At 36.8% G+C, this 15236-nt stretch overlaps 1 protein-coding gene across 10 annotated transcripts in view; it reads right to left on the bottom strand.

The window, feature by feature from the left end:
* Dmd (dystrophin) overlaps positions 1-15236 on the bottom strand; it is a 2242690-nt gene that overhangs the window by 1791289 nt on the left and 436165 nt on the right. The gene's annotated exons all lie outside the window — the stretch shown is intronic.

Raw genomic sequence — 15236 nt, 5'->3', positions numbered from 1 at the left:
ACACAGAAAGATAAATAAAATATTCATTTGCTTACATGCAGATATTAGCTGTTTAGTCAATGATAACCAAGCTATAATCCATAGTACCACAGAGATTAGGTACAGAGTAAGTGAATGGAGGCAGCCAGATAGATCACCTTAGGAAAGGGAAATAGAATAGATAGTTATGAATGGATTCAGGGGAACTAGAAAGGGAGGATCAGATGGATAGTGGGAGGGAAGAGTGGGATGAGGGAAGAAATAAATGGAAATATAGCTAAAATTAAGGACCATTTGAAGCATAATATGAAACCTAACAGAGTAGAAATTTTCTAATACATATTCATATATGATAGTGCTCTAATGAAATTGCCAAATAATGGAGGAGATAGAGTCGCCCAACTGACCATCTCTTATTACCAAATGAAGCTTCCAGTACCAGCATTGGGTTACGTCTAATTGAGTTGCTGGCTAATGGGGTCCCATGGAAACCCACAAACAACTCAAGCTGTTCCCAAGACTATAGGTTGCTCTCCACAAACTGACAACAATGGCCCATTGCTGAAGACAACAACTACACAAGTCATTTATCATGAGAAGTCAAGCTGGTGCCTGCAGAGAGCCTTCACCCTATGTTCTAGCCTCTTTGGTACATGAAGGAACTCTGCACTCTACTGAAGAAGAAATGTAAATACCAACCCATATAATCCCTCTGATCTACAATAGTACATATGCTTGCAAGATATGCTAGTGCACCATACTTGTGGGAGTAACCAACCAATATCTGATTTGATTTAAGGCCATTGAGATGGAACCCATACCTGACATTGCTTGGATGGCCAAAAACCTGAGACTAGATAGCCCAGGGACCTAACGTAAAACCAAATAATACTGTTCTAAAAAATGCAACAATAAAAGGACTCCTAATGATATTCTGCTATACTCATAGATAAATGCCTTGTTCATCCATCATGAGAAAAGCCTTCTCCTGCCACAGATGGGAACAAATACAAAGAACCACAGTGAGACATTATACAGAGAGTGGGAGATCATGGAACACTGAACTGTTAACTGGATGACTCCATCAGATCTCTCCCCTCAGGTTCAGGAGGCAGAAAGAGTGTAAGAGCAAGAAAGGATGATGGAGGACACCAAGAAAACAAGGCCCTTTAAGCGAGCATGATCTAAGTACGCATGATCTCACAGAGACTGAGGCAGCATGCCCAGGGCCTGCACAGGTCTGTACCAAGTCCTTTGGGTATACTTCATGGTTTCCAGTTTAGTGTTTTGATGTAATTCCTGAATATGAGATCCAGTGGGTCTCTGTTTCTTATGCCTTCTCTTGGGTACTTTTCATTCTGTTTTGTCCAATTCTGATGTACTTGTTTTTATTTTATCTTATTTTATTATTATCCCTTAGAAATCTGTTTTCCAATGTGAGACCAAAAAAGGAGTGGATCCAGATAGGAAGGGAGGTGGGGAGGAACTTGGATAATTAGAGAAAGGAGAAATTGTAGTGAGAATGTATTATGTGAGGAAAAATAAATAAAATAAGTGCCTGAGTCAATCTCTCATGTCATATTTATCATGTATAGCATATCTTCTTGCATACCTCACTACTCTTCTTCCTATATCCCTCATAAGCAGATAAATACTGGAAAATCAGAAAAGCATTCATGTTGAAGTGGTTTACATTAATGCTGGGGCCAGTGGTGATTTTGGTTCTCTAAGTATTAGGAGGGATTCTTACCATTTGCATATGGACTATTGGATCCTTATCATAGCTTGTGATCCTCACTTATCAGTTTAACTGAGCTTTTTGTACCCTAACACCCTGCTGTCTGCATCTTATTGTCCCCAAATGATTATCATTTCCTTAGCTTCTGAACCTATTAAACACCTTTGTACCTGGATATTTACCTTTGCTAACATCGATTACTATCACTAACAGTAGTTCATTCAATAAATAATTATTGAATTAAAGCAGATGCTAAAGCACCTTTAGTACATCCTAATTTATTATACATTCATGTGTATGACATTTATAATGAATATATATTATAACAGATCTTATGTAATTCGGTTTTTTCATTTCACATCATTTTTGGCAGATTAATTTCTGATATGAGTGTATTTCAGCCTCAACAGGATAGACAAGAGGTGTAGCATCATGAAAATAATATTCACTTGGAAAGCAAGATCTTTAGATGCTCTCTCTTTTATCAAGTTACCATGTCATCCCATCACTTAATTCTGAAAGGGTTTCATTTCTATGTTTATTGAAAGAAGAAAACAATACCATAACATTCTTGCATGTATTCCAATAATCACTGTTCAGGCATTCTTTGTTTTCTTTATGAACAGACACAAGCTTTATAATAGAAGCACATATAAACCCATTTCTACCAACACACATTCTACTCCACAAACTATCAATAAATGTGTATTTTCAAAATGAAATATATGTGTGATGCCTATCTATCTATCTGTCTGCCATCTATGAATATATGTATGTATGTATGTATGTATGTATGTATGTATGTATGTATGTATCTATCTATCTATCTATCTATCTATCTACCATCTATTCCTCAGTCCTTTCTTGATTCTTCTCTAAATGATTACTAATTATGAGTTCCCTAATATCTACATCCAGCCATACCAAACTAGTGTGTTACTAAACACAACTAGTTGACTTCATACTAGCTGATGCTTCTTTTTTTATTATCCAAGAGGTAAAAACCTCCAAGATGGTAAATATGTCTTTTTAGCCTTTACTAGATTATCTGCATACAGAAAGTATATGATGCATATTTTTAGGAGAGATAGATATGAATGACTTGTTGTACCCATCATGGCATGCAAATCTTTTTCATTTGCAAGGCAATATTCAGCATGATTTTCAATTGCAACCTATCACCAGCCAAGTAAAGATTGTCCTTTCCTTATTCCTGCAAAGGAGGATACATTACTTAGTCTTGTAGTTCCTCCTAAATATCAGTTTTTCTTATTCACAGTCATCTTCTAACTAAAGACTAGCACCTCCAGAGTAGAATCTGAATTAAAATTGGTTGAATTAAATGGAATAAAAATTCTTTAAATCCTATGATCCCATGCTATAAAGAAAATAAAAATCCTAATTCACTCAGAGAGTGAGTTACTTATGAATACAAATGGACATAAAAAAGAAAATGTGAAAAGAACTGGCAAAAATATATTAGGATCAGTACATCTGAGAATGTAGACGCATGTATCTGACATCTTTGAACTGTATGGACTAATGGTGCCTATTAGACACTGTGCATTTAATAAAAATCTTCTTTGAAGCTAGTTCTAAATAACGCAACCTAACAAAAGGAATTTTAACTCAATTCTTTTCCCATGGTCCTAGAAAATGTGTGTGAAGCAATTCCAAATACTTCTTCAAGTGTTCTCAACCAATTTTGGTTTTGTGAAGAGAAAAGAAGTATTATTTCCAATTCCACTTATGAATAAATTAGATCTTTAAATAAATTTAAGACATCTTTGAATTTGAAGTGCAATATTAATTACATTGTTCTTGGGAAAATAACAAATATCATTTACAAACAAATACTATTTATCATCAGAAAAAAACTTTAACATTTACAAATTAGTTAAATATACTATTTAGTAGATTCTACAGAATATAAATAATCAATAGGATGAAATTATGGTTAGGTATTGTGTTATTATTCACATCTTTGAAAAATATATCTTTAAGGTATTGGTGCAGTTTTAGAAATGTGTAGATCCTATACAAAAAAAAGTGCTAATGGATATATTAAAGTTTAGCATTATTTGCTTTCTATTATAAAATCTGATAGAATACATTTTATTAATAGTATTTAATACTAAATATTTTCGTTATTTACCTTAAGCATTGTTATTGTTTACTTTTAATATTTCAATCTAAGTAAAATCATTTCATGATTGCTGTCTTTCCCACTTGCATCATCAGAGGAATACTGGCATTTGTCCTGGTTTTTAAAGATCATTTAGTTCAGAGTTATCCCTGTCCACACTTCTGTACTCTGCTGTGAGTCTCAGACTGCTAATATTTCTGACTTGCATACTAACTCCCTGTGGGCTTGTGAATTTATGGAGGGATGAGCAGAGGGCACAGAAAGACTGGGTAAAGAAAAATAACTTACACCCACTTGCTTCAAAAGACTTACTTATCCCACTTGCTTCCTGCAGATTATAGTGCCTGTACACAGAACTCTGGGTTTAGTGCCTGTCTTCAGTGACTCTCCTTTTCAGTAAAAGCCATTGATCTAGCTTGAGTTTCTTTTTTCATCATTTACAGAAACAGTTTCCCTCTGCCCCTGACATTGAAACATCAGTACAACTGCCTGGCAGAGGCCTGTGACTCAGTCATAGTGGATCCTTCCTGCTTTCAGGGACTAATACTAACTAGCCAGAGAACACCCCCAACTTCTATACATTTGAGCTCCAGTCCTGTAAAGTATTTACTCTTAGGTTTCTGGTTTGGGTAGTTTCATTAGTTTTCTGAGCCAAAGGAATTGTAGCTTATTTGTGCAGTTGCTATTTCTCAAAAATTCTCAGTTTTGTTTTATTACTTACATCACAATTCCTCATGTTAAATTATTGCCAGTCAAAATAGTTGAAGTGGTTTCTACCTGTTTGCCTGACTCCGAATGTACACTCTTCCAAACCCCCAACCTTTTAAGTAACACAATGGAAACAGAATAAATCTCCTGTATTATGTTTATATATGGGTCTGAATTAAGAAACTAAGTATAAGATCAAAAAATCCAGCAAATGTCACTTAATATATTATAGTACTATTTCATACTATTTTCCTAATACATACTGGTGATCTAATTATTGTCATACAGGTATTTAAGCATCTGCACATCTGCTTGTAGAAAACATCCTATCTCTGGATGTATCCTCTTGTTTTAGAACAAAACAAACACTTTCCATCTCACGCACAGAAAACTGAATGGAATCTTGTTATATAGTTATTTTTCAAAAGCAATATGAATCATAAAAATAAAATGCGATCAGTAACAGTTGGCGAAATACATACATTATGCACGCTAAATAGACGGTGTGTTTAAAATCCTGCACAATTGTTTCCTACACAACAAAAGGAAGGAAGCAGAGACCTAAACTCAAAGACAAAAAAGGCAGTGTACATGTGGTTTTTAAACATGTACTTCCTTCTGTGATTCTAAGGTACATCCTGAAGTTTTTTTCTTACCTGCTGAGTTTTCTGAATTGTGTACCATATATGTTTCCACATGTATGGAAACATCTTCCAGTTTAATGCCATAAGTAAGCATGCTTTTGTAACAAGATGATTGACTGCTACCAATAGCACATAAATTAACTGATTCTTTTGTGGTGTGAACCTATCCTCCCTATTTCAGTCACACAAATTAAAGAACTGAGAGTTATATGAAAATATCAGACAGGGCAATTCTCCTTAGAAAGTTGCTCTTACATTTCACATACCATGCTGGAAATTTGATCTCAAAAATCCATATTAGTCAGTGAATGTAATTTCTATAACTTATTTATCAAATGTACAATACACTTCAAATTAAATTTTCCATTACAGCCATTTCTTATAGGGACACTGGTAATTGCCTCTTCCTTGTGCATTCTTAAAGTGCAGTTACTGATTCTGCCTGGTATCATGCTAATAATGTTCTTTTCTTTAGCTATAGAAATTTACTTTTAAAAGAATCAGCATTCTACTTTTAAGATATACTACTAGATTATTACAAGTTAAATGTTAGAAAATGGCTTCCATTGTATCTTAAATTGATGCTCTTAAATTTTACCCCTTTTCACAATATTTCTAACACTACTTAGCTGTAGGTGCTCTACACAGGGACTTCAACTAAACTAAACATATCCAATGAAGAAGGAAAAAAAGAAGAGTATACATTCATTGCTTTTATTCTAGAGAAAATCATTTTTAAAAATTACAAGCTATCCTAAATGTAAATACTAGGGCCAGAGGAGAGATGATGGTAGAACGGGCAAGGGAGCAAGGGAAGTCAAATCAGTCGATATCTACCGCTGAAGCCAACAAAATATGCTTTTACATTCCTGAATATATGGCAAAGTGTTATTTAATTAATCAACACTAAACTGACTCCCAGGGCCACTGCACTGTGATAAGAAAAAACAAAAACAAAACAACAACAACAACAAAACCCCAAAAGATCCTCAACTGTGAATTCTGTCTAATCTAGAAGCCTTTTCTTCTGTATCAACTGCCTCCGAATCACAAAGATTTCTCTGCTTAGTATTGTTCCACACCTCTAACCATAAATCAATGTGGTTTCCCCAGATATTTGTAATAAAAATCCTATTAGTACTAAGTTTATTGGACATTTTCCTAAGTGCTATCTAGCCTTGGTAATGGTAGCTGTAATTCTTTTCCCAGGACTTGTTCCTTATCCTGACAACATCTGTAGCAGCTTCTCAACCCCTTTTATTTCAGAGATCCACCACTCCCAAGAATACTGGTAGTTTGGATGCCATGTCCATACTGTTTCTGCTTTCCCTTGACAATTATGTGAAAGTTAGTGATATGTGCCACTTTCACTATACCACTATTCCCTATGCCTAGACCAAGGGACGCAAAATTTTATGAAGCCATTACTGGGGTTGTCTTTCTGTATGCTGTGAATGTGTGCTGCTCCGATTTGGTTGATAAATAAAATGCTGATTGGCCAGTAGCCAGGCAGGAATTATAGTTTAGGTGGGATAAGCAGGGAGGAAAATTCTGGGGAGAGAAAGGCTGAGTCACCAGCCAGACACAGAGAAAGAAAGATGTGAAGGCAGAACTGAGAAAAGGTACCAAGCCACATGGCTAAACACAAGTAAGAATTATTGGTTAACTGTAAGAGCTAGTCAATAGTTAGCCTGAGCTAATGGCTGAGCAGTTTTAATTAATATAAGCCTCTGTGTGTTTACTTGGGTCCAAGTGGCTACAGGGTCACATGAGCCAGGAAGGACCAGGAAAACTTCTGCTACAAGCCATAGATATATAAATAGATGTTAAAACAAAATTGTTCCTGGTCCCATATCGCATCCCTTAAACCAAACCTTTGCTCTCATTTTTGTCACGTGGTTTTCCACCTCATGTTTGACAAATTCCTACTTGTAAGACTGGGGAACTTGGTTGAAGCCTTTAGAAATGACACAAAGAGGACAGAGACCTTGTCTGTCTTGTTCAAGGCTTTAAAGCACTTAGTGGTTCTTCTTTGTTCAGCCACTTCTGTGCAGAGGATCAAAATGTTCCTCATAGACTAATGTGCACTTGTTCCTCAGCTGGAAATACTGTCTGGGAAAGTTGTAGAAACTTCAGGATGTGGAGCTTTGCTGGAAGAAGCACTTTAGGAGGGGACAGGTTTTGAGCATTTATAGACTAGCCTCACTTCATGGTCTCTCTGCTTCCAGACCACCAGTGCTGGGCGATGAGCCAGCCTCACATGCTTGTTCTCATGCCTTACCTACCATGATGGACCATGTCTCCTCTGGGACTACAAAACAACATAAATTCTTTCTCCCTCACATTGCTTTTGTGACAGCAAAACAAAAGAGACTAACCTATTCAAGTTTAATGTCTTAATAGTAACATTCATGCTTCTGTTTGAAAGCTTCATTAAAGATGTGAACAAAATCTAATATAAATCTTGAATTCAATATCCATGGCCTATGCCAGTCTATTATGTGATACTTTAGTCCCAAACACATGAAAATTTTTGCTGAACAATTGTTTAGTACTTTCACTCCTGATTTGGTGTTCCCTTATATACTAGAGTTCATGTTTAACTCTTGAGTTTCTATCTCAGTAGTTACAGATTAGCCTGATTTTCCTAGTGATCTTGGAAAAAAACAGCATTTGTACCTTTTGTTTTCTGACCACTATGTTACTATTTGAATATAGACTATACCAGTCCTTGTATGTAGTAAGAAGAATTAATAAAAGAAAACATTGCATTCTATGTACTGCAGGCATGGGAAGTGAAACATGGCTGAAATATGATAGGCGTTTCTTGGGTACAGAAGTTTGCAGGGGCAGGGGGATGCAGTGAAATGATTAAGCTGAACAGGCTTTATTTAAGGGTTCAACATTATAAACACATATTAATGGAGTACAAGCCTACTGGTGATTCTAGACAATTTGTAATTATGTAGACATAAAACCAAGGAGAAATATCTACTGACTGTTAAGTGGCAGAAAAATAGATAATTCAACAATTAGTTAAACACATGAATTAAATAAATATGAATCACAACATCGATCTTTTATTGAACCTTTCCTATAATTAATATTGCATGTCATTTAAGTCAATCAAAAATGTTTGAGAAATATGATGATACCTATCAGTACTCCACTCACAGCTGCAGAATGTGACAGAAAATTGAATTACCTTCACAAAGTGCGAAAACACAAAAAATATAGCCAGAATTTGAACCAGATCTATTTGGTATTTCACCTTTCTCAGCTATCTCCATTTTATAAAACTATAAACTTATCCAACACACCTTGGAAACCACATTTCATACATGTGTTACCTTTAGACTATTACCATTAAATATGCTAGCTATCTACTATTAATACAAGATTTTTCTTGACCTGGGGAAGATGTGCCACTGGAGAACTTACAGGGAAAGGAGGAGGAGTGGAAATAACATAAATAGCTTCCCCAAAAAAAGTTATAAAAAAAGATATCAATTTTTCATTGATTTATTACCCCAGGTTCAGAAATACAAGAATGTATGAAATGTTCAGTGAATACCTCAAAAGGGGAGGACAGATACTATTTCTATTGCTTTTGCATCTTCTCAAGATAGTGACAAAATTTTCTCTCCAGCAATGACAACTTGTATTAGCTGCCCCTAAATTTCAGTTTTCCTTGTAGTAGTTCAGTGTACATTTATTAAGTGTGTCTATATTCACACCTGAATAACTATGAAGTGCTAGGAAGTTGTATGCGGAGGGACAAGGCCATCATATCCTCCCTCTTGTGACTTGACTAGTGATAATGTTACACTAGTGCCACTCACACATTCATTTACTAAATTGTATTTCTTGATAATAATGATAAGCTGCAGAGAGTCATGCAGCCATAAAGAGAGAATTCCTTCTACAGCTTAAGATGCGCTATTCTCATTAACTGAACAAACCAGAAGGAATTTAATCACAGCAGTCCAGTGGAAGATATTTTGCATCATTGCATGACAAATTAGCGATATTGGATCCCTGTGGTGTAACCTTTGATTTTGATTAGAGGTTTTAGGATGCTTCCTATGACTAGATGCAAAATATAAAACTACTAAAGAGGATGTGAGGTACATTTATGATATTGTATCTCAGTAATAATAACTGCAGAACCTAAGGCTTTCAAAATAAATGAGAACAACCAACAGACAATCATTATTATATTAATATTATGCCCCCCAATTGACTATGACTATGAAGAAAATATATAAATGAATTTTAAGATGATTTAGGAGATACAGTAATCATAGTTTTACTAAATCTCATTCAAATCATATTAAGTAAAGTTACCAGATAACTTTTATAATGTACGTGAAAGCCAAAAGTTATTAATTTAAATGAAAAAGCTTTGTTAAATAAAACAACCCTTCAATGTATTGAAATGTCCGAGTTAGGGGATAAAAGAAAAATCAGTTACTTGATGATTAGGGATGTTGAGCAATTCCTTAAATATCTTTCAGCCATTTGAGTTTCTTCTGTTGAGAATTCTCTGTTTAGTTCTATAGCCCATTTCTTAATTGGACTGTTGGGCATTTTGATGTCTAATTTCTTGAGTTCCTTATATATTCTGGATATAAGTCCTCTGTCAGATGTGGGGTTGGTGAAGATCTTTTCCCATTCTGTAGGCTGTCGCTTTGCCTTGTTGACCATATCCTTTGCTCTACAAAAGCTTCTCAGTTTCAAGAGGTCCCATTGATTGATTGTTTCTCTCAGTGTCTGTGCTACTGGTGTTCTATTTAGGAAGTGATCTCCTATGCCAATGCGTTCAAGACTACTTCCTACTTTCTCTTCTAGCAGGTTCAGAGTAGCTGGATTTATGTTGAGGTCCTTGATCCACTTGGACTTAAGTTTTGTGCACGGTGATAGATATGGATCTATTTGCAGCCTTCTACATGTTGATATCCAGTTATGTCAGCACCATTTGTTGAAGATGCTTTCTTTTTTCCATTGTGCACTTTTGGCTTCTTTGTCAAAAATTATATGTTCATAGGTGTGCGGATTAATGTCAGGGTCTTCAATTCGATTCCATTGGTCCACATGTCGGTTTTTATGCCAGTACCAAACTGTTTTTATCACTGTAGCTCTATAGTAGAGCTTGAAGTCAGGGATCGTGATGCCTCGAGAGGTTGCTTTATTGTACAGAATTCTTTTGGCTATCCTGGGTTTTTTGTTTTTCCATATGAAGTTGAGTATTATTCTTTCCAGGTCCGTGAAGAATTGTGTTGGTAATCATCAGGGAAATGCAAATCAAAACAACTCTGAGATACCACCTTACGCCTGTCAGAATGGCTAAGATCAAAAACACTGAAGACACCTTATGCTGGAGAGGATGTGGAGCTAGGGGAACTCTCCTCCACTGCTGGTGGGAATGCAAGCTTGTACAACCACTTTGGAAATCAATATGGCGCTTTCTTAGAAAATTGGGAATCCATCTCCCCCAAGATCCAGCTATACCACTCTTGGGCATATACCCAAGGAATGCTCAATCATACCACAAGGACAGATGCTCAACTATGTTCATAGCAGCATTATTTGTAATAGCCAGAATCTGGAAACAGCCTTTCAGTAAACTTCTAAAGGTTAAAAGTCCTCCCACATATGTGTCAAGTGGAGCTTATCTTGTCTCATCTAATCCAAATGAGAAATTAGCAACTGTAATTAGCTTCACAGATTTAAAATTTCAAGATATTACTAGAGAAACAAATTATTTCACATTGACATTGAAGAAAACATGGTACTCTAATTATTTTAAAATCAAGCTTTAGCCAGGTGATGGTGGTGCAAACCTTTAGTCCCAGTGCTGAAGGCAGAGGCAGGTGGATCCCTGAGAGTTGGAGGCCAGCCTGGCCTGCAGAACTACTTCCAGGACAGCCAAGGCTACACAAAGAAACTCTGTCTCAAAACAAAAAAAAGTAAAGTAAATAAAATATCTTCACATTTTGCTCTCAATATGATTCAATGTTGAAGAAAATTATCAGAGTTGCAGTCTAATGTGGTATTGGTCAAATACAGATATTTGGGTTTCTTCTTGCTTCACATATCATCCAAAAACAAAACAGTTTCTTCATGTCATGTCTATGTAACCATTTTTAGAAAGCTCTAAGAATAAATACTGAAAATAATCATAAATTGTGAAGTTTATATTTTATACAAAAATTCATGTTAATATATCATCTTAATATCCAAGAATAGCAGCTTTAAAATATTATCTTAAATTTGCAAAAGAAGTATAAAATGTTACAAATTTGTCCCGTCATTTTAAATATATATGTAATCCATTTGTAATGTACAGAATTTCAATGCAAAAATCAGAGTAACTCTCCAGAGAGTGATCTTTTTGGAAGTGCAGGCATTTTTGTGTTGTATGTACCCGTTCGCATTCATACTGCCTCTAACTCAACTGCATCAAAAACATCACCAACTAATTCATCCAGGTCAGGAAGTATAGGCAAACTAGGGCTTCCCCAGGAAGTATTTTTGGAATGTCACCATTGATTAGATGTGATTTGGTGCATAAAGCAACAGCTACACTCCACCCTCCTCCCATAATTTCAAAAGGAACAACTGCATTCCATATGCTGATATATAATTACTAGGTATACTAAAGTAAATTTAGGATCTTAATATTGTCCTTATTACTTAAAAATTTCTATGCATGTTTCTGACTATTGCTGGAAGCAATGTAAACGTCCTTGTAGCAGGATAGGAAGATAAGGAAACTTCTGTGACATGTGTAGAGAAAAGAACCCTTTACCCTGGAATCTGATTGAAGGCCCTCACCACCTGAGAACTATTCCACCCAACTTACATTTTCAGTGAAGGCTGGCTACTAAAAGATAATATTCTTTTTATAGAGAATGCTACAATATCAATGAATCACACTTATGGCCTAAGCATATATTTATACATATGGCCTTTCCTCTTTCACAGCTGTAAACTTGCAATTTTCTAGGAATCCTATTTATAGCAAAAGATATATTTTTAAACTCCTTGTAGCTACGGTTTTAGTTTATCAAATTATAATCTCTTCAAAGGCATCCCCAAAGTCACCTTAGAATGTCATTCATTGAAAACAGGGGTAGAGGCAAACACACACAAGCAGACATCAACAAAAAACATTTATTAGAAATCTTATGGGATGCAACTTCGGAGCTGAAATGATATGTATGGCTACAGTTAAACCACTTAAATAAGACTCTTGGTTGAGAAGGCAAACCCATGTATTTGGATGTGTCTTGTTCTTCTCATGAATGCCTTTCTATTTTTAATAAACTGCATGTAAATCCGCTTCACAGGATGTGTCCTGAAATTATTTTCTCCAGAAGAGCCAAGAATCTGGCTTTAGCTCAGTGAGATACTCTTTGGACTTCTGGTAGCAATGCTAAGCTGTGCCTTCGCTTGCACTGCAGCTGACAGTTGGCGTTGTAATAATTACTCTCGCTGTGTATGGAATTCAGTTTTTCTTATATTCCCTCTTGCAATTCTTCTTCCTTTCATATGTAAGGTATTTTTATGAGAGTGGGGTATTTTATAACATTTTCACAAGAAATAAAGCTTGGCAACACATTCAAGCTATGCATATGAAAATCAGAAATGAGTGTGGTGTGTGTGTTTGTGTGTGTGTGTGTGTGTGTGTGTGTGTGTGTGTGTGTGTGTGTGTGTGTTTTCTATGTGTCGCTATGTGTGTCTACACTAGGTTCTGTGGGTCATTGCCCAGGTGTGTGGATAATGCTGCATGGGCACATAGGTATGGCAGCTAGAGGTCAATATCAGGTGTCCTCTTCATGCTCCCTCCACCTCTACCTTATTTTTTGTATGTCTTGTTGAACCTAAAACTTACTGATTTGGCCACACTGGCTACTTAGCACATCCTGAGGATCCTCCTGTCTTTGCTTCCATATAAGAAGGATTACCAGAGCAGATCTGTACCCTATCATATCTGCCTACTTCTTTGTCTTACAAGGGTGTTAAGAACATACTCAGGTGCTAATGCTTGTGTGGCAAGCACATTGATGACTGAGTCATCTCTCAAGCCCTCTGTTTTTTGATATGTGAAACGCTCTCAGCACATTATATACTCTGCTGCTGACTCCATAGGCATAAGTGATATTCCCACTTCATCTTCACAAGTGAATGAACAAGAACACAACACTATGCCAAGTTCCAGTCATGCTTTTGATTGTAAACTGTGTACAAGCTTTGGTTTTGATTGAATACTTCTTATTCTTGAGACTAAACTAGACCTCGGTTTCTCTATGGCTAGATATTTGTTTTAAAATATTTACCACTCTTTTCTCTCAAATCTCATTTTGCTGTACTTAAATTATGCCACACTTCCTGTAATAAGAGGGTAGGGTAGGTGTTCCATGTTTCTAGCCACACAGGAATAGTGAGAATCTTGATCTCACTATTTTCAAGTCTAAAAGCTTCACTTGGAACACTGTCTATATAATACAAAGTGATCCTGATTCCACTGCCAGGGGCCCCTGAAACAGAAAACTACACAACTATCTCCCATATGCAGAGGGCCTACTTCGGTCCCATGCAGGTTCCACAGCTGCCAGTCTAAATTTTGTGAGTTCCTGAGAGCTTGATTCAGTTGTCTTTGAAGATTTCTCTACCATGAGCTTGATCCCCTCTTGGAAAAAAAAAAGAATATAATCCTTCTTCCCTCTCTTCGACTGGACTCCCAGAGCTCTGCCTGGTGCTTGGCTGTGGATCTCTGCATCGGCTTCCATCAGTTACTGAATGAAGTTTCTATGATGACAATTAGGGTATTAACTACTCAGAATCTATCCTTGGTGCATGAGCTGGCTTTCTGGAGCCTATTACCTATGATGGGATGCCTTGTTCACCCTTAAAGAAGGGGGAGGGGCTTGGACCTGCCTCAACTGAATGTACCAGGCTTTGCTGACTCCCCATCGGAGCCCTTACCCTTTGGGGGAGAGGATGGGAGGTGGAATGGGGGGAGAGTTGAAAGAGGGATGAAAAGGGGATTTGTTGTCGGTATGTAAAATGAATTAAAAAATTCTTAAACTAAAAACGAGAAAAAATAATAATACAAAGTGAGGCACTTGTCCAGCTCTGAGTCTAAAGACAGTCTTCAAGGATCACCCTTTCCTGGTGAAGCCAGGGAACATATTGAGACTTCCATGGGTAATGATGTATATGAGAACAGGCTCAGGGTAGGTATATGCATTGTGTACCTACACAGCCAGACATAAACTGGCCATCCGGCACCCATGGGCATAGGGTATAATGACAAAATATCCCACATGCCTATAGTAAAAACTTTGCTGAAGGTGTTTATAAGCTGTATCAGTTCCTTGGTGGAATCTTTGGGGTCGCTCAAGTATACTATCATGTCATGTGCAAATAGGGAAAGCTTGACTTCTTCCTTTGCAGTTTGTATCCCCTTAATCTCCTTATGTTGTCTTATTGCTCTGGCTAGAACTTCAAGTACTATATTGAATAAGTATGGGGAGAGCAGACATACCACAAGAGCACTTGCTCAGCTATGTTCATATCAGCATTGTTTGTAATAGCCAGATCCTGGAAACAACCTAGATGCCCTTCAACTGAAGAATGGATAAATAAAATGTGGTACATATACACAATGGAGCACTACTCAGCAGAGAAAAACAATGACATCATGAGGTTTTCAGGCAAATGGATGGATCTAGAAAAATTATCCTGAGTGAGGTAACCTAGACTCAAAAAGACAAACATGGTATGTACTCACTCATAGGAGCATACTAGATGTGGAACAAGGATGACTGAACTGCTACTCACATCACCAGGGAGGCTACCTGGAAAACAGGACCCCAAGAAAGACACGGGATCACCCAATGACGGAGAAATGGATGAGATCTACATGAACAGCCTGGAAATGAGTGGGGGTAATGAAGGGCGAGGGTCGAGGGAAAGAGAGCTTCGGGGAGCGGGAGATCCCAGCTGGATCAAC

Source organism: Peromyscus californicus, unplaced genomic scaffold (genome assembly GCF_007827085.1).
Source record: "Peromyscus californicus insignis strain IS unplaced genomic scaffold, ASM782708v3 Scaffold_10__1_contigs__length_136768540, whole genome shotgun sequence".
NCBI classification, from domain to species: Eukaryota; Metazoa; Chordata; class Mammalia; order Rodentia; family Cricetidae; genus Peromyscus; species Peromyscus californicus.
Note: the sequence above shows the minus strand (reverse complement) of the source record. Positions and strands in the feature narration are given on the sequence as shown.